Source organism: Podarcis vaucheri (genome assembly GCF_965113315.1).
Source record: "Podarcis vaucheri genome assembly, chromosome: 4".
Classification (NCBI taxonomy): Eukaryota; Metazoa; Chordata; class Lepidosauria; order Squamata; family Lacertidae; genus Podarcis; species Podarcis vaucheri.
In genome coordinates, this window is record NC_138762.1 from 70,715,225 (window position 1) to 70,734,013 (window position 18,789).

General features: G+C 41.7%; 1 protein-coding gene across 1 annotated transcript in view; it reads left to right on the forward strand.

Moving 5' to 3' along the window:
- The window catches only part of MID1 (midline 1), a 280,249-nt gene that overhangs the window by 53,818 nt on the left and 207,642 nt on the right, over positions 1–18,789 (forward strand). Inside the window, exon 3 of the mRNA XM_082220874.1 lies at positions 15,616–15,912. The gene's annotated coding sequence lies outside the window, so the exon portion shown is untranslated. The remainder of the gene's footprint in view (positions 1–15,615; positions 15,913–18,789) is intronic.

Sequence of the window (18,789 nt, forward strand, 5' to 3'; positions counted from 1 at the left end):
GTTGGTCAAGTGAACTGAAGTATTTGGGCCAGTTTTATTGCATATTATGCCGGGTTGTTTTTACTACAAATTATAAATACTAACAAGAAGCAGTTTGAGTGTTGTTAGGACTAGCTATTCCTCTGCATATTAGGGCTAGTAGGATGTAGGAGAGATGGTTAAGGATGCATGAATCTATTTTCAGTCTGTTTATAAAGTTATGTATGGAATAGAGAAAGTGGATAGTTCTTCACCCTCTCTCATAATACTAGAATTCATAGACTTCCAATGAAGCTGAATGTTGGAAGATTCAGGACAGATAAATAAATAAGTACTTCTTCATGCAGCCCATAACTTAACTATGGAACTTGCTCCCACAGGAGGCAGTGTTAGCCATAATCACATGGACTGCTTGCCATGATAGCTATGCTCTGATTCCACAGTTAAAGGCAACATTATTTCTGAATACCAGTTGCTGGAAGACACAGGAGTGGAGAGCACTCTTGAGCTCAAATCCTGCTTACTGGTCTTCCACGGGCATCAGGTAGGTCACTGTGAGAACAGGAGGCTGGACTCCATGGACCATTGGCCTGATCCAGCAGGGCTCTTCTTATGTTCTTAAGCATAAACACAGGTAGGCAGATAGTATTAAAATGTTGATCCTCTTAGCTTATTTTCTTGTATATTCTGGATTCATTGCCTCCTTAGGCAAATGCCCACTGGGAGCAGCGGATTAACTAGGGGTCTGTTTGTAGTGGATTTTGAAAGTTGCAGAAGTGATTGATGATCTAGATGCCTTTGGAAAGCTAAGAGGTAGAGAAGAAAGGGATGCCAAAAGCAGCAAATGAAGCTTAAGGGTCTAAATATATGTGGTATTAATAACATGATTAGCATTGGGTGTTCTCCTCTCTTAAAAAAAAAAAGTTAATTGCTGGGGCGGGGTGACATTCCACAGATTGTGGCTGGGATTGTGATAATAAATTGCTGAACTTTTAATAACATTGGCTCACTAGGCTGTGCATTTAATTTTTAAAAACACATGACGTGATTCCTAATAATGTAATTACCTTCCTATGTAGTGACTTGGGCCCTTAGAGCTGCAGGTGATGGGGATCAAACTGAACTCAAGGGTACAGAATTTTTCATAAAGTTAACCAGACAATTTTCAAGGCTTCTGCAAGACCTACCTTCCAAAAGCATTATCCTTCATTAAGAATCATAGGGCTGTTTACAATATATAAAAAAAACCATAACAACATACACACACACAAAATACCCACCCACCCCAGTTTAAAAGGCCATAGATTGTTTGATTTGCCAAGGGAGAAGAGGAATGGTTTTGTTTGGCACCCAAAGATATGTAATGAAGGTGTCAGGTGAGCCTCCCTGGGGAGAGCATTCCACAAATGGGGAGCCACTCTAGAAAAGGCCAGTTCTCGTGTTCTCACCCCGCCCCTGAAACTCTCATGGTCTCAGGAAGGTCCTCAGATGATGATTGCAGGGTCCGTGTTGGTCCGTATGGAGAGATGCAGTCCTTGAGATATTGTGGTCCTGAGCTGTTCAAGGCTTTATAGGTTAAAAACAGCACTTTGAGTTGGGCCTGGAAACTAATTGGCAGCCAGTACAGTCAGGCCAGAATTTACATTAGATGTTCAAACTGTCTTGCCCTGGTGAACAACCTAGCCCCTGAATTCTGCACCAGCGGAAGTTTCCAGAGGTTTCAGAGGCAGCTCTTTGTATAACGTGTTGTGGTAATTTAACCTAGAGGCTACCAGAGCATTGATTACAGAAGTTAGGCTATCCCTGTCCAGACAGTGGTACAGCTGGGCCACCAGCCCAAAATGATGGAAGGCACTCTGTGCTACTGAGGTCACTTGAGCCTGAAAAGCGCAATTGCTGGATACAGCAATGTATCCAGACGTTACTCCAAGGTGTGTACCTACTCCTTCAGAGGGTGTGCAACCCAATCAAAAACAGGCAACCTCCCTGTCTAGGGAACCGTCCACTAGCAGTGCTTCAGTCTTAACTGGGTTAAGCTTCAGTTTATTGGATGTCAACCAGTTCATTACCAAGGCAAGACAATGGTACAGAACATCCACTGCCACACCTGCAGGTCCAAAAGAGAAGTAGAGCTGTGTGTTGCAAGCATATTGCTGACAACATATTAAGAAATTCTAATGAGGCAGTCATATGAAGACTAGAAAATGGAGCATCCTTTGCAGTCTTTTTTTGGATTAAAAAACAACTTGGAGAATATTGCATACAATGTAGACCTCTAGACCATGGGGTTTAATCTCATTATACATAATTGCTGTTACAGGGATGTTGGGAATAATACAAACACTACTTTGTCAATTGTCACTATAACTGAAATGAGGCTGCATTTAAATGTTTTAATGTTGTATTTTAATCTTGTTTTTAAAGCTGTATTTCAATCAATTGTTTTTATATTTGGTGTTAGCCTCCCTGAGCCCGGTCTCGGCTGGGGAGGGCGGGGTATAAATAAAATTTATTATTATTATTATTATTATTATTATTATTATTATTATTATTATTATCATCACTTTTTAAAAAAGTTTCCTTCTGACCTTACTCCTCTCCATCCCCCACCATGTTTGTACATGCATGCCTGCTAATTAAGGATAACATTTCATACATTTAAGAAGTGGACTTCAGCCCATTTTTGCTGCAACAGACTACCCTGCTTGTATCATTCCACCCTCCCCCCACTGTATTAATTCTGAATGAACTAAGCCTTTCATACACCTGTTGGGCATACAGTCTCTCCATCTGTTCTGCACCTTCCATCGGTTTCCTCATATCATCTGAGACATTGAGGAGGATGGTGTCCAAAATATATAATAAGACCTTCTACCCTATAACATAACTGTCAGAGGCAGTTTGCCAGTTGATAGTTATTTGTATGTATGTTTAATTACAAACTGCTTTAGCAATTCATATAATATCTGCAAGCATGTACTAGTTAAATGTTCCTCATGAGCAAGCTTTCCCTCATGCGCTGTTTCCCCTCATTTCCAGAACTGCAAGGCGCAATAAGCTGTGCTCTCCAAGAAATTTAATTTGTTCTTTATGCACGAGATTGATAGGTCAAATCTTTTCATGGATTAAAATAGCATTTATAATCTACTTTGGATCACAGTCCTGGCCCTTTCCTTTCTTTTTGTATATTGGCAGCTTTTGACAATATAATAAATCATGCAGAAGGGACATTAATTTTGAAGAGACACTGCTGGGTTACTATGAGCTCTGTTTTGGCACAACTGATGTATTCTCATGCTCACAACAATTTCATTCCACTTGATTTCTTTTTCTTTACATATAGCTTTTCCGGGCTCTTTATTTGGATTGCATTATACTATGTGCTTTTGTTAAAACTAGACTGGCCACATAAGATGGCAAGTCATCCTTGCCATGATGTTTCATCCCTAAGCATCATTTTGTTCTTGCAGGAGTCTCCTGGGAACTTGTATTGGGGCACTGAGTAGGCACCAAACAATACTCTCATCCACTTCAATAGAATTTTAGTGAAGTGTAGCTACTCCCAAGGTCACTGTGGAACAGACTGTTTTCTTCCGGTCTCTGTGTAAGACGATTCTCCTGCTTTCTCTCCCTCCTGTCACTATATATAGCATTCTTTCCTTGGAGGCAGTTTTAAAGTGGTGGTGCCTCTTTAATGGTTTGTTTTCACCTCAGCAATGGGCATCTCCCAAGTGACACTGATAGGTCTCCCCAGCCATCAAAATGTCTCCTCGTGGCAGGCTCCCTCTAAGCCTTTCAAGCATTGTATGTCTTGATTCTGTAGCTTCTTGGCTGGTCATATGTGTCAGACTGAAAAATCAAAATACTGTTCTACCCATACCAGAAACGTGGTTCAGGTCCTAAATAGCCTAAAAAGAGACAAGTACTCAAATTGAGGGAAGGCCCTCAGTGGTAGGATCAAGGCAGGCCCACTCATGAGACAAGGTGCACCAGGGCAGCAGATCCTGATATCAATATTTCTTCCCTTTCTTTCCTGGTCGAGGGGTGTGTGTGCCATTTTGGGGTCTTCCTCAGGTGCCATAATTTGTTGGGCTGGCCCTGGGTAGGATATCTGCTTTGCAAGCAGAAGGTCCCTCGTTCAATCCCTGGCATCTCCAGGTAGGACTGGGAATACCTGCCTGTCTGAAACCCTAGAGACCAGCTTCCAGGCAGTGTAGCATCCTTACTGATAAGACAGTTCCTTGTGCTTGTTTTATTCAGCTCCAGGCTATTTCTTTCCTAAGCAGGTAGGAGGACATAAACTCCCCCAATAAATTTCCTCACTACCTTCCAATGTGCAAAGCAGTTTCATCATTCCAACCAGGGGCAGAGGAAGGGGGTGCGGTGGGGGTGGTCTGCCCCGGGTTGTCACCACTGGGGTGGGAGGCACTCGCCACGGGGCCTGCAGTGTGCCTGAGCCACGCATCTCTTCTGGGAGTGACACAGTGGATTAGGCGCCCACAGGCTCTGTGCTGCCTAAACAGTCCACCCGCTGCCTCCCCCTCAGCTGTAGGGCGGCTGAGTCGGAGGAGGCAGGCAGACTCCTTGGTGGCCCCATGGAGCATCCTGCCCAGCTCACCCAGCTCGTGGCTGGCTGGCCCCACGCCTGAGTGCAGGGCATGCACACCACCCCAGATGCCCAATCAGCTTGCTCCGCCGCTGATTCCAACAACCCAATGAAGTAACGACTAGATTTTCTTGTTCACACATGGGACCATGATCCAGAGACGTATTTTAGGCTGCTCAAGAGTTGTTACTACAAGTGAATGCAGGAGTGTGTGGGGTCTGCCATTTTCCCTCACCTTTGCCTCTTTACTCCATTCCATTTCTTTGATCCAAAGGTTTGAACACCTACAAAACCTCAGGAGACTGGTGCTTCAGGCCAAATTACTAGTTGTAGTTTCTAGTTTCAGCATATTCTTTACATATGTGATCAAATTAAGAAAACAAATTGTTTGTGCGAACTAACCTGAGAAACGCCACTACTCTGTGCTGTGCATTGTCAGGAAGAACGATTTGGCACTCTTTGTTTTCGGTGGCTCCACCAAGGTGAAGAGAATACCTACACCTGTCAATCTTCTCTCTGCCACACAACCATTATAAAAGCATATAAGTGAAATCATATTTTGCTTCATAACTGGGAAAACTATGTGCATTTTCTTTTGTAAGAAATCACAGGGCTAAGGATTGTTGCATGGCTAACTCATGCCAATGCTGTGGCTGTGCTTAGAAAAGTCAGGAAATGCACTGCGTGCAGAAATCCATAAGGGCTTCTTGTCACATTAGAGTGCAGATTAGCTTTTCAATTTTGCAAGGCTGCAATAAACAATAATGGCAAAGACTTAAAACTTTGCTGACTTACCTGGAAGGCTGATACACACACACACACACACAGAGAGAGAGAGAGAGAGAGAGAGAGAGAGAGAGATTGAGAGAGAGAGTTCTAAACCTGCATACCTCCTCCACTAAAGTCAGCAGCCTCATGCTGATGTACATTGTAAAGAATCTAGGTCAGGGTGTTTGGGTTTTCTGTGGTGGTAATCAACAATGTGATATTCCTAATTAAACATATGCATTCATTCCTTAGGTGATTAATCTCACATTCAAAACAAAGAAAGAAACCTGAGACTTTCCCTTTCCTTGAATTATAAAGCTGCCTTTCTTTTCTTACTGCTTTCCTTCCCACTTAATGCTTTTGTTTAATTCTCCATTCATTGTTCTGTGTTGAGGTAAGTATTTGGAATTTAATAGAGTTGCAGGAAGGAAAAGTGCTCTGTTTATTTTTAAGAGAGAGAAAAAGGAAGGAAATCAGAATATACATTTTCAATAATAGAAAATGTGCTATGTAGAAGTAAAATTCACACACGGCTCTGTATCCACTTGTTTAGATGTCACAGAAAATTAAGCATGTATATCATTCCTTTCCACTAACATTCTTTCCTCTCCCCACCCCCTGTCTTTTAGTCAGATTTTAGTAGGCTCATATGTGGCATGTTGTATAAGCTACAAATTTCTTGGGTTGTCAGATTATATAAGAACTTAAAAATTGTGCATATATGAATTCACAATACAATGTGTGTGTGTGTGTGTGTGTGTGTGTGTGAGAGAGAGAGAGAGAGAGAGAGAGAGAGAGAGAGAGAGAGAATAGGGGAAAGGGTGAGCAAATAATTCACCTAAATTCCATTTTTTTTTAAATCACAATTAATTAAATGTACATAGGCTTGAGCAAAGAGAAAAAGGAATAAATTCTACAGACCTATGTCATGAATGGAAGAATATTTTGTTATAAACCAGAGGTATATTCACACGTGCCCAATGACATTGTGGGTGGGTGTTTACTAGGATCACAACCACCACTTCCTTCTTCACTTGCCAGAGGTAGATGTGGGAAGGAAAAGGCTAATCAAAGAGGAGTTTTCAAATGCTCATCCAGTAACCACACAAGGCGACTCAAGTCTAACTATAAAGTTTTATGTCTCATTTTGGAAGAGAGAGCAACATGATTTTTAGGTGTAAATTTTGAAGTCATGTGTTAAATAGATGACAGCAGTTAGGACTGGTAGGACAAATGTTTTTCCCCATGGCCCAGTGGGCCATTACAAATTAGGGCTATGGTTCAATAAGTTTGGAAGTGGGAGACAAGAGGAGAGAAAGTCACAGAGATAGTTTTAAAAGCTGATGAACTAAGAAATAGGGGAGGGTATTTAATGTAGCTGTGAACTAAGTCTATGGGGAGAAACATTTTGCATTCAGTCATTGCTCTGCTGACGTATACTGCACTGATGCATTGACACAAAACAGCAAACCCTAAACTGGGCCAAGTGGAATTTAGAAGGCCCTCAAGCAGAAATACTTGGAGGAAATACTGAGAAAGTTTTCAAGCCAAAAAGCTGACATCTATTCCTGGGCAAATGGAAGACAACATCCACCCCACCCAGTAGTGGTTTCTGAAGCCAGCCAATGTATTCTTTTAGAAAAAGATGGACCAACTCTGTGTCTATGGAAGCATGTGGTGGGTGGAACTCTTGCCTTATAATTGTGGGATACAGAGACAGAAAACCAGCTTTCTTATGCTCAAGGATTTTTGAAGCATACTTGGTCTTCAGGGGTCCTTGATCCAAGTGATTGCAACTTAGTCCTACTTTAGGCAATTACTCTAGAAACGTTCACATATGCAAGCATGCTGCGATTCAAACTCTTTTTAATGTTTAAATGATAGTATATATCTATACCCGCCAACTATTGTTACTAAAGCCTTATGAGGATTCAGATTCAAGTAACTAACATTGAGTCTGGATTGTATACAAAGACAGTGGAAGGCCTGGAGTAAGTGTAAAGTAGTACAAACTGCAAGTCATGGTGGGTGACGCTGATTGACTGAATTGGCCTTGGCTGCCCTGATTAGTAACCTGTATCAGGAGAGGGACTGATGAGTGTGACCCTGCTATACTCTTACAGCAGTTTTTTGAAACTTGGCCATTGTATCCTCCAGAATTGACTGAGCAGGATGGGTACTGGAGGCAATGAATTACAGTGGTTCCATTCATACCAGCAAACGATTGCGCTGCCACATTATGCAATGGCTGGAGCTTCCAGGTCAGTCTCAAGGGCAGCACAGTGCACTAATCCAATCTAGAGGTGACCAAAACAGTGGTTGGGCTGTGGTCAGTTGGGTGAAATATATTTGGATAGCTCAAGATGATATGTTTGCATCATTCTAACACAGCCAGTTTAGCTAGGTTGGAAATCCATTCCAAACCCAAACGAAGACTCAGGGCCAATGCTTCAAACAAAATCCCATATCATGCCCTTTCACAAACTAAAACTCCACCCCACACAGTATGCTGGACTATTAACTTCACAAATAATCAACTCCTATTCCTTACAGTCCATCTTCCCTTCTGATGGAAAATATGATTGCAGTGCTTGAAAAGTTGAAATTGCCTTTTCTCTTTCTGGAAATAATCAGAAGCCTCAAGTATGACATATATCTTGACTAGGATTCTTTAGAATTTGAGGTCCGTCCCATGGAAACCAAGAAAAAAAATATTGCAGCTCAAATATCCTTTGGGAACAAACCATGAAGCATTTGAACAACATATAATTACACATCATAGCTTGTTCTATCACCAGTCTTTTATTCTTCTTTTTTCATGGCAAAAGTTAAACAGGATACTCTGCTGAAAGTATAGGAAACACAGACTAAAATTCAGCTCTGGATTATGTTTCTGAAGGTCATTGATCTTCGTACTACCTAATTTCAAAGAAGGTTCCTTATGATTCAGTTGTTGTTGGGGATAGGAGCAGTATCTGGAACTCCCCTAGAGTCCAAATCAAAACCTCCAGTTGTATCTCCCAAAGGAAGACACGTGTCTGGAAAGGATATTACAGTGACCATGGGACCTGCTAATAGTCCACTTTAAACAATTAATCAGTGGTGCTAACCTTCGTTCTTCTTCAAATTCACTCCAATATAACCTATTGCTGATTAAGGCTTTAGAATAGTTAACTATACGTACATGTATACACTTGGATTTCTAAATTTCCTGAGGTATAAGATTTTCCTTTACTGGTGAACATCTGCTTTCTGCTTTCCTCTACTGTTCAAGCAAAATGTGTAGTGGAAGGAAAAGGTGGGTGTGTACCCTTAGCCTTATTAAGGTCAGTTATGCTATCAAACTAACCCTTCCTTGTTTCTGCTTCAAATATTCTCAGGATAGCTTACCCAACTTTCCATGGGTATTGTCTGTTCTCAAAGCCTGAGGCATATGGTGCTGACAGTAAAAATGTTTGCATACAAGCATAAACCTGTTCAGGTCATGAAGCCCAATCTACTCTGATTAAAAGGAAGTAATTTTATTTAATCCTTCACTTTTTGTGCATGAAATAAGGAGGTGTTAAAAAAATGGGATTAGAAATGAAACTTTTATGTAGGAATAGATATGACTGCCTGAAGTGTTCCCTATTTCTTGAACTGAGTTCCCACCGGTAGTGCTTTCATTTTTATTGGCAAGCTCAAGTATAGTCCTTTATACTTAAGATTACCAGCAACTCAAGCATACATCTCCACAAAAATAATTCTAGTGGGGGCAAGCTCTATGACCTGTAACTGCAGGTTGTTGACTTGCCTATTTGCAGTCTTTCTAAAACTGAACCCCACACGCCATTACACGGTGCTGAAGAAAAGGCATGAGAAACAGTGGCAATTTACTGTATTTTATGGGATCGTACTGTTCAGAACTAACTTATTACAAATCAGGAGTGTCAACTTGGCCCCGTGACCATGGGTGCCTGGCACCGAAATTTGTGAGGGAATTTTGTGGGTCCTCGGACACCCAGGGCCCCAAGGTGTTGGCACCTATGTTACAAATTGCTTTATTTGCCCATTTAATAATAACAGAGTAAGGCAACACAGAACAGAAATATTGTTTTATGGATTGTAGAGCTCGGCTTTGCTTCTGATCACAAGACAAACAATAAAATTTGATGTGCATGATGCATGCAACAACTGGTAGAAAAGTTTTCTTGTCTTGGTGTTGCTTGATCCTCCTAATTGCTTGACTTACAAGACAACACTGTCTTTCACATAGCATTGGTATGTTGGATATTAGATGTTGTCTTTGCATGCTGTCACAGAATGTTTTTATGATGGCTTTAATTGTGCAACTGTATTATGCACATCACTTGTACTGTTCAGATAATTTACATTGAGATTAAGTCTATGGGATGAGCAGTGGACACAGGTTGCCTGAGGATAGATTGGCCTGATTTGTGCTTTCTTTCTTTCTTTCTTTCTTTCTTTCTTTCTTTCTTTCTTTCTTGCCATAGATGAATAACCATTGTATCCTTGTCCAACTAACTCAGTGGTTCTCATAGGGTGTGGTGTGCCACACTGGTGCAGCAAGAGAGGATGGGAAGTGTGGTGGGAAGATTCAAGAACAATACTATATTTTGGGAATGAGTCATGTTCTTAAGTAGCTGCATTGTTTCAGACTTTCTTGATCATATTCTAAAGTAGTTGTGTTCTATGTTCATTTGGACTTGTTTTGGCAAGGCCACATACTCAAAATAGATCTGGATACCCAAACTCCACCTCGTGGAATCATAGAATTGCAGAGTTGGAAGGGAACCTGAGGATCATCTAGTCCAGCCTCCTGCAGCTTCCCCATACGGGGACTGAACTTTGCAGCCTTGGCATTACCAGAAAGGATTGTTCCTCCCTCCAGAAAGTAATGAGAAGTGGGGAAATGAGGAGGCTCCCATTACACAAAGAAAGCTTTGAACACTGGTGTTCAATTGGATGTTGTACATGCCCATCATCTCCGGTAACTAATGCAAAGGGTGTGTGTGTGTGTGTGTGTGTGTGTGTGTGTGTGTGTGTGTGTGATGATGATGATGATGAAGGGCTCTAAACTTTGATGGGAAGGCACTGGACCATTTCGCAGTTCAGATGACATCATTGGGGACACAACTGGGCCTATACTGCATCTGATTCAGGTTGGGTTGTCTTCAGAATAATTAAACCAGGGCATCTGCTGGATACCTGAGATCAATTAATTCTCCCAAGTACCCATTGTCGACAGGATGTGTCTGGTCTGCCCATCACCATTAATGAGTGCAGAAACAATGCCGTCCACCCTTCTTGATCAAACAAGCAGTCAATTTGTGTGTGTGTGTGTGTGTGTGTGTGTGTGTATTACAGCTAAAAATGCTAGTTGTAGATGGCCTGAAATCAGACTCCTTTCTGCTCCAGTTCATAGAGAGAAAGACTGGGGATTTTTTTTCTTCTATAAATAAATGAGTCTACGGGCTAATTTGTTAAGGTTTCCCACATTCTTGTTTGATGGTGGGATGTGGCAGAAATAAAATCTCTGAATGTGACATTATCTGAGAGACGTTCCAGCCCATTTGGGAGAACTTGTTTATTGTATGTGATAGATGTTATAAAGAAATTTAACTCAGTGAACCTTCTAACTAAGGACTTCTGACAGAGTGAAGTATGTGGTTTTAGGACTGGACCCGTCATTTAATTAACAACAATGAGGAACGAACACTGAGAAGACTGTGTGTGCATGCATGAAGTTAAAAAACAAAGGTTTATCTGGTGTCCGCCTCCTTTTTTTTAATGCACTATCTAATCTTTCTGTTAGCATTTCCGTTCTGTCTGTGGCTTCTTTTGGCATGGTATTCCATCACTGCCTCGTTGTTCTGATTAGGAAGCTTTTCTCTATCTAATCTAAACTGACTCTTCTTTAATGCAGAGTAATGTGTTTGTGCAGATAATGCATTCCCTGGTCAAGCTTCAACTTCCTCTTCTATTGTTTCCTTCATCATATATATATATATATATATATATATATATATATATATGCTTTCGTAGATTTTCACGGGTACAGGAATGCAGGTTTTGGTGTCTTCGGGTGTCTTCCCGTGTCACCCCGACTCTTACACGGGAAGACACCCGAAAACACCAAAACCTGCATATATATATATATATATATATATATATATATATATATGCAGGTTTTGGTGTCTTCGGGTGTCTTCCCGTGTAAGAGTCGGGGTGTCTGTGCGACGTTTCGACGAGGTCTCACTCGTCATCTTCAGGCTGGTGCTTTCGGCTTCTTGTTACTGGAACAGAGCAGAATCTGGTGTTTGAGTTCCTATAAATACTGTTGAGGGGTGTGGTGTATAGCCTCCAACGTTCTGGGCAGAGAGGAAGTTCCTAGATTAGTGTGCCTTTTCTTCTTTTGTTCCTTAATTACTTGAGGGATATCTTGAGTGATTTCATGAGTGATATTCTGAATACCACTGGGTGGGTCATTAAGTGTAGATTAGTTGCTAAAGCTTTTGTGTCTTGACCTCTTGAGCTTGTGAAGAGTTTTTCTGAGAAGATGGCTGTGCTGCATTTAGTTGTGCTCTGGCTTGGCTTCGTGTATAGGGGCGAGCTGTGGTTTTGTGCCTTGTGCCAGCCAGATCTGTGTAGGGATTGCAGGGGGGTGCAGCATCCGGAGGTGCCACTATAGTTTGGCTACTGGATGGAGTCTGTAATATGTCTGTGGAGAGGGTCTGGGTTTGGGTCTGGTGTGGTTGATTGGTGACGGCGTTCTGTGTGCCTCTGGTTCTGGTGTCGGTTTTTGTGGGGAGGGCTAATTTCCAGATGTCTGGCAGGCGGGACGTGTCGTCACGCTTGTTCATGTTGTGAGGGTGTTTCTCTATCTCGATGGCTTCCATGATTATTCTCTTGTGGTGATGTTCCATGTTAAAGAGCAATTTGGAATCTGCAAAATTAATTTCGTGTCCTGTTTCTTTCATGTGTTGGAAAAGAGAGGAAGTTTTTTCTTCTTTTTTGACGGCATTCTTGTGTTCTGCGATACGTGCATTTATTCGTCTATTTGTTTGTCCAATGTACGTGGCTGGGCAGACTTTGCAGGGTATTTCATAGACCCCTTGGTTTTCCAGCTGGATTTTGTCTTTTGGGTTTCTGAGGATATTGGCTATTTTTTGGTTGGTGCAGAAGGCTGTTTTGATATTGTGTTTATGGAGGATTTTGCTGATTTTGTCTGTAGTGCCCTTGATATAAGGAAGGAGGGCCATGCCATTGTTTTCTTCTGTGTCTTGGTTTTTGGGGGGTGTTTCTTTTTGGAAACACCCCCCAAAAACCAAGACACAGAAGAAAACAATGGCATGGCCCTCCTTCCTTATATCAAGGGCACTACAGACAAAATCAGCAAAATCCTCCATAAACACAATATCAAAACAGCCTTCTGCACCAACCAAAAAATAGCCAATATCCTCAGAAACCCAAAAGACAAAATCCAGCTGGAAAACCAAGGGGTCTATGAAATACCCTGCAAAGTCTGCCCAGCCACGTACATTGGACAAACAAACAGACGAATAAATGCACGTATCGCAGAACACAAGAATGCCGTCAAAAAAGAAGAAAAAACTTCCTCTCTTTTCCAACACATGAAAGAAACAGGACACGAAATTAATTTTGCAGATTCCAAATTGCTCTTTAACATGGAACATCACCACAAGAGAATAATCATGGAAGCCATCGAGATAGAGAAACACCCTCACAACATGAACAAGCGTGACGACACGTCCCGCCTGCCAGACATCTGGAAATTAGCCCTCCCCACAAAAACCGACACCAGAACCAGAGGCACACAGAACGCCGTCACCAATCAACCACACCAGACCCAAACCCAGACCCTCTCCACAGACATATTACAGACTCCATCCAGTAGCCAAACTATAGTGGCACCTCCGGATGCTGCACCCCCCTGCAATCCCTACACAGATCTGGCTGGCACAAGGCACAAAACCACAGCTCGCCCCTATACACGAAGCCAAGCCAGAGCACAACTAAATGCAGCACAGCCATCTTCTCAGAAAAACTCTTCACAAGCTCAAGAGGTCAAGACACAAAAGCTTTAGCAACTAATCTACACTTAATGACCCACCCAGTGGTATTCAGAATATCACTCATGAAATCACTCAAGATATCCCTCAAGTAATTAAGGAACAAAAGAAGAAAAGGCACACTAATCTAGGAACTTCCTCTCTGCCCAGAACGTTGGAGGCTATACACCACACCCCTCAACAGTATTTATAGGAACTCAAACACCAGATTCTGCTCTGTTCCAGTAACAAGAAGCCGAAAGCACCAGCCTGAAGATGACGAGTGAGACCTCGTCGAAACGTCGCCCAGACACCCCGACTCTTACACGGGAAGACACCCGAAGACACCAAAACCCATATATATATATATATATATATATATATATATATATATATGTCATCGATTATTTTTTTTATTTTTAGGGGGGGTTCTTTCAGAAGCTTAACCTTGTCTCCTCCTGCACCGTGAAAGCCAAATATTAATATCTTTGAGGAAGAGGAAATGATAGCTAAGTATAGCATCCATGAAAGTGTACTAAAGATAGTGTTTGGGTGAAGTACATCATAAAGCGTTGATATTGAGATTTGATATATTCCCACTTGAAAAGAGAACAAAGGCAGTAAGAGAGGAACTTTTGCACAGAGAGGCTTCGCTGGTCCTTTTAGGTCACCACATGTCAGAACCTGTCTCTGTCACTGGTGCATCTCCTGAGTCTTGGACTAATGCTGCAGTAGAAAGAGAGGCTGACCTCTAGACACTCTCAACTCCCCCCCCCAAGATGTTCCCATCGTCATACCTCCTCCAGCTGTTCTCTCATTGCCAGCATTTCACCCACTATTCTGTTTCCTTTGAGTGTACAATTGTTGTTCTCTCCTACAGAGCAGATGGACAACTGAAGCCTGTAGATAGTGACTTGCCTGGGGCAAGGCTTGAATCAATCTTTCACTAATCTAAGTCACCCAAATATCCATGGGGGAGGGCACTGGCGTAGCGTGGGTTGTCAGCACCCGGGGCAAGGCAAGTAATTTGCGCCCCCTAACCCGTGGATTTGCGCACCCTAACCCTAACCCCCAGATGTTGCGCCCGGTGTGGCCGGCCCCCCCTGAACCCCCCACGCTACACCACTGGGGGAGGGGGGAGGAGAAGGGGTAGGTGGAAGAAAAGAGTAGGGCACACACTACAGCAAACTTTTTCAGCAGTGGGCCAGTCCCCTGTCCCTCGGACCTTGTGGAGGGCCAGACTATATTTTGAAAACACACACACACACACACACACACAAAAATCCTATGCCCCACAAATAACCCAGAGATGCATTTTAAATAAAAGGACACATTCTACTCATGTAAAAACACGCTGATTCCCAGACCGTCCGCAGGCCAGATTTAGAAGGCGATTGGGCCGGATCTGGCCCCAGGGCCTTAGTTTGCCTACCCAAGCACTACAGCAGTCGCATGGAAGGCACTTTAAATGGTTGAATGCTACATCTGGTGAAATATTAATCTGCTGATATATTCACGTACAATAGCTTCCTACATGGATTGGGCAATTTCTCTACACATCATGGTGGACTTCAGTTTTTGCAGAAATTCGCCCAAGTTTTACATTGAGGTGCTTCACAGTGTAATACAATGTGCTGAAACCCATACATTGTAGCTGCAGTTCATACGCCAGACTGCTGGTTGGCTGTAAGTTAAAAAAGCAAGGTTTAAAAATGGGGGGGGCAAAATAGCAGAGGAAGGATTGGAGTGGGGGAAGGTGGTGCAGGGTGTGCTCTTAACACGTACAAGGGTGTTTAATTACACATAACCCAAAAGAAAATTAGTTTTGAAGTTTTTTTTATAAGAGCATTCTTTTTTTTGTAGTGGCTGCTTTATCCCAGAATGTCATCTCCCCTACTAACTGAAAACTATTTATTGAAAGAGGCACATTTGTTTAATTTCTGTAGGTAATCAATAGTAGTTTTACTCATCAAGGAGACCCATTGAAATCAATGGACTTGCTTGATTTGAGTGGGTCTACTCTAATGTTTAATGTAATGCAGTAATATGCATCACCCTAAGGCACACTTTCAAAGTTTTACCCATTTTGTAGTGGCTTCCACGCAAATTGCATTTTATTAACTCATTTGGCATTTCTTGAGTTAACTGAAAATAGTTTTAAGTTACCTATTCTTCTCTGTCTTCTTCCAGGAATGCAATTTACAGTTATGTATATAAGGAAACCTGTTAGACTTAAATCAGCCCGGCTGGTGTTTAAGCTGCCTAGAGAGACAAGTAAGCAGGCAGCCCACACCCTGAAAAGTGGGAGTGATTGGTAGGCTGGACAGAGCACAGCTTCCTGAATCAAACTGACTACAAAACCGTTCAGCTGGTCCTAAGAGAAACAACACAGACCAGGAACACACACACAAGAACCCCTATCAAGTTTTTACAGCAGAACTTCTGGAAAATAGAATCAACTGACACAAAAGAATAATGGAGGAAGAGGTAAGATATTTGAGCTTTGTGTAGTATCTTTGTTTTCAAAGTAGAGGAGGTAAATATCAGATTGTCTAGTTCTTTACAGCTGTGATTTTTTTATTTTTTAAAAAAATAAAAAGCCTCCTAAAATGGCTTGTGTGTGTGTTATAAATATCTCCAGACAGTTTATAGTGGTTGTGCTCAGCACCAGCTGTGGGGGCAATCAGTTGTTCTGGCTTATCCGACACCCCATGCGCTTCTAATTATGCTGCACTTTCTTTTCCAAAGAGACAACAAACTTTCTTATCTTAGATGTGGAATCTGAAGGGAGGGGGGAGGGGAGGAGGAGAAGATGTGAAATTGCCGGACAAAAACAATTGTTTGCACATTGCATCTTTCGGTTTGGAATTCCAAGGGAATTTTCCTTAAATCTGGAGAAAAGTAAAAAATCCCAGTCTTGGAGAACACGCATTGGTGTCCTTTTTCTGCTGCACAGCATTTCCTAGTACTTGCATGCAGAAAAAACAAGTAGCAACTATTTCATCACAGTAGACTGACTGATGTGTCTGGAGAGTTGTGAGTGAAAGGGATTCGTAAACTGTTTTCTTTTGAAACAGCCGTATTCTAGAGCACCAAGTGGCATACAAAAAACTTCCAAAACAGGTGCAGAGCTTTTAATAGTGTGATACAGTTTTTCTTTCTCTCTAAGATTTAATTATAAGCCTCGAAGAACCACATTACCTGTATTGTAGGCTTTGATTCCATGAAGTGCTGAGAAAAGAAAATACAGTGTTAATATTCCTGAAACGTAGTATCTGTTCAGCAGTTGGTAGTATTAGCATTGTCACAATGTTCCCTCTCTTACCACTAAGTATTTTTCTATCTATGAATGCCTATATAATAACTAGGCAATAGAACTGGGAGCTTCATGATATCTGTGGAGTTTAAAATAAAAATTCAGAATAAAGGACAAGAGCAATTTAAATGTATTTATTAATCTAAGTCACACTCATAAATATCTATCTATCTATCTAGCATTAACAAACTGCTGCAATTCAGAATGAATGAATTAATGTATTTTCTTTTAAGAGTTTCTGCAGAGGAGCGGTATGACTTAGTTGTCTTCAGAATTGAAATGAAATTGTGACTGGCTGTCATTTATGTCAATGCCCCCCCTCCAATTGATGTGCACTCATAGGCATTGCACAAACAAAATAAATGAAACTTTGTCTAGGGCAATATATGAAAGTAATATTGGGATTACACGCAAAGCTGATGGATTGCTGACCACCAAATATAATAACTATGCTCAGTAATGTGTTTCTGATTTCAACCTCTTTATGTTTGTACAATGCCATTTATTACAATGGAATTTGTCTGCAGTAAAAAATCTGGAACCTGAGAACTAGAAGTTTCCTAACTGTAAATGTACTTCATGCGTTTCTGGGTTAGTTTTTATTGTGCTCCAAAATGATTAATGTAAAATGTTTTATTTAGGTAAGGCATTTCTATACAATCCTTCATCAGTGATTCCGTGGCTGTGCACAACAGTGCAAATACCTTTCCAATGAAATTGACACCAAATACAATAAAATAATCCAAACCCATATTAAACAATCCAATTTCTATTAATGGCTAAAGAGAAATGTTGATAAATCATTCTTTGTTACACTAACTGGAAGCCAGCATAGACATATTTACCTGGAATCGAGGATCTTCAACATCTTAAGGATCTTGGCTTCACAGAAACCACACACAAAAAATCCATGGAAAACAATTTTTTAATTACTGAAAATATGATTGAATGGGAAATGATACCTTTGAGAGCATGACCTCACAGCATGCCACAATCACTTGTGGTTGTATCCAATGATGTCTTTGGGTTAGTGGAAAGCAGTTTTATTTGTGGAAGGTGATATCCTCAAAACTTCTGCTGAGGGTTGGGGAGCCACTAGAACAGGGGTTGGCAACCTAAGGCCCAGGGGCCAGATGCGGCCCAATCGCCTTCTAAATCTGGCCCGCGGACGGTCTGGGAATCAGTGTGTTTTTCCATGAGTAGAATGTGTCCTTTTATTTAAAATGCATCTCTAGGTTATTTGTGGAGCATAGGAATTTGTTCATTCGCCCGCCCGCCCCAAAATAGTCCTGCCCACCACATGGTCTGAGGGGTGGTGGACCGGCCCACAGCTGAAAAAGGTTGCTGACCCCTGCTCTAGAACATGGCTCAGAAGGCTGCAGTAGCTAGGGTGGAGTGGCAAAAATTGGGTGTGTTGCACTGACAGTGTTATGTATACCCCTTTGTCTCAGTACAACAATGGTAGAGAACCTGTGGTTCTCTAGATGTTATTGGACTACAACTCCAAGCATCCCTGTCCACAAGATTGTGTGTAGTTGCAATGGAGTCTGCTGGTGGCTTTGGATTGGTGAACAAGCTGAAGTGTAATTCAGACAAGACAAGCATTGCATATATTTAACAGAATTTGTATACTGCTTAATTGTAAAAACCTCTAATCAAATGTTGGTTGAGGGTTGTGATGATTCTGAATGAGGTATTCAGCCTTTTTCTGCACTCCTCCTGAAGAAACAAGGATGGAAATGGGGGTTTCTTAACTTCCAAGACCTGGATGCTCAGTTATAATGGCAGTGGCCGCAAGCTGATTTTTTTTTACGAATCATCTTATACTCAAAATGTATCCTGTCCTGAAAGAAAACCCAGACTTAGTCTTACTTTGATGCAATGGGCCTTGTGTGGAGCTGCCTCTGAAAATTGTCTGGAAGCTTCAGCTGAATTAGCACACAGCTGGGATGGTAATGATGGAAGCTGCCTGTTCAGGCCATATAACACCAGTGCTTTCTCAGCTTCACCAATTACTAGTTTTCTTCTAGGCTCAGGTTAGTGTGCTT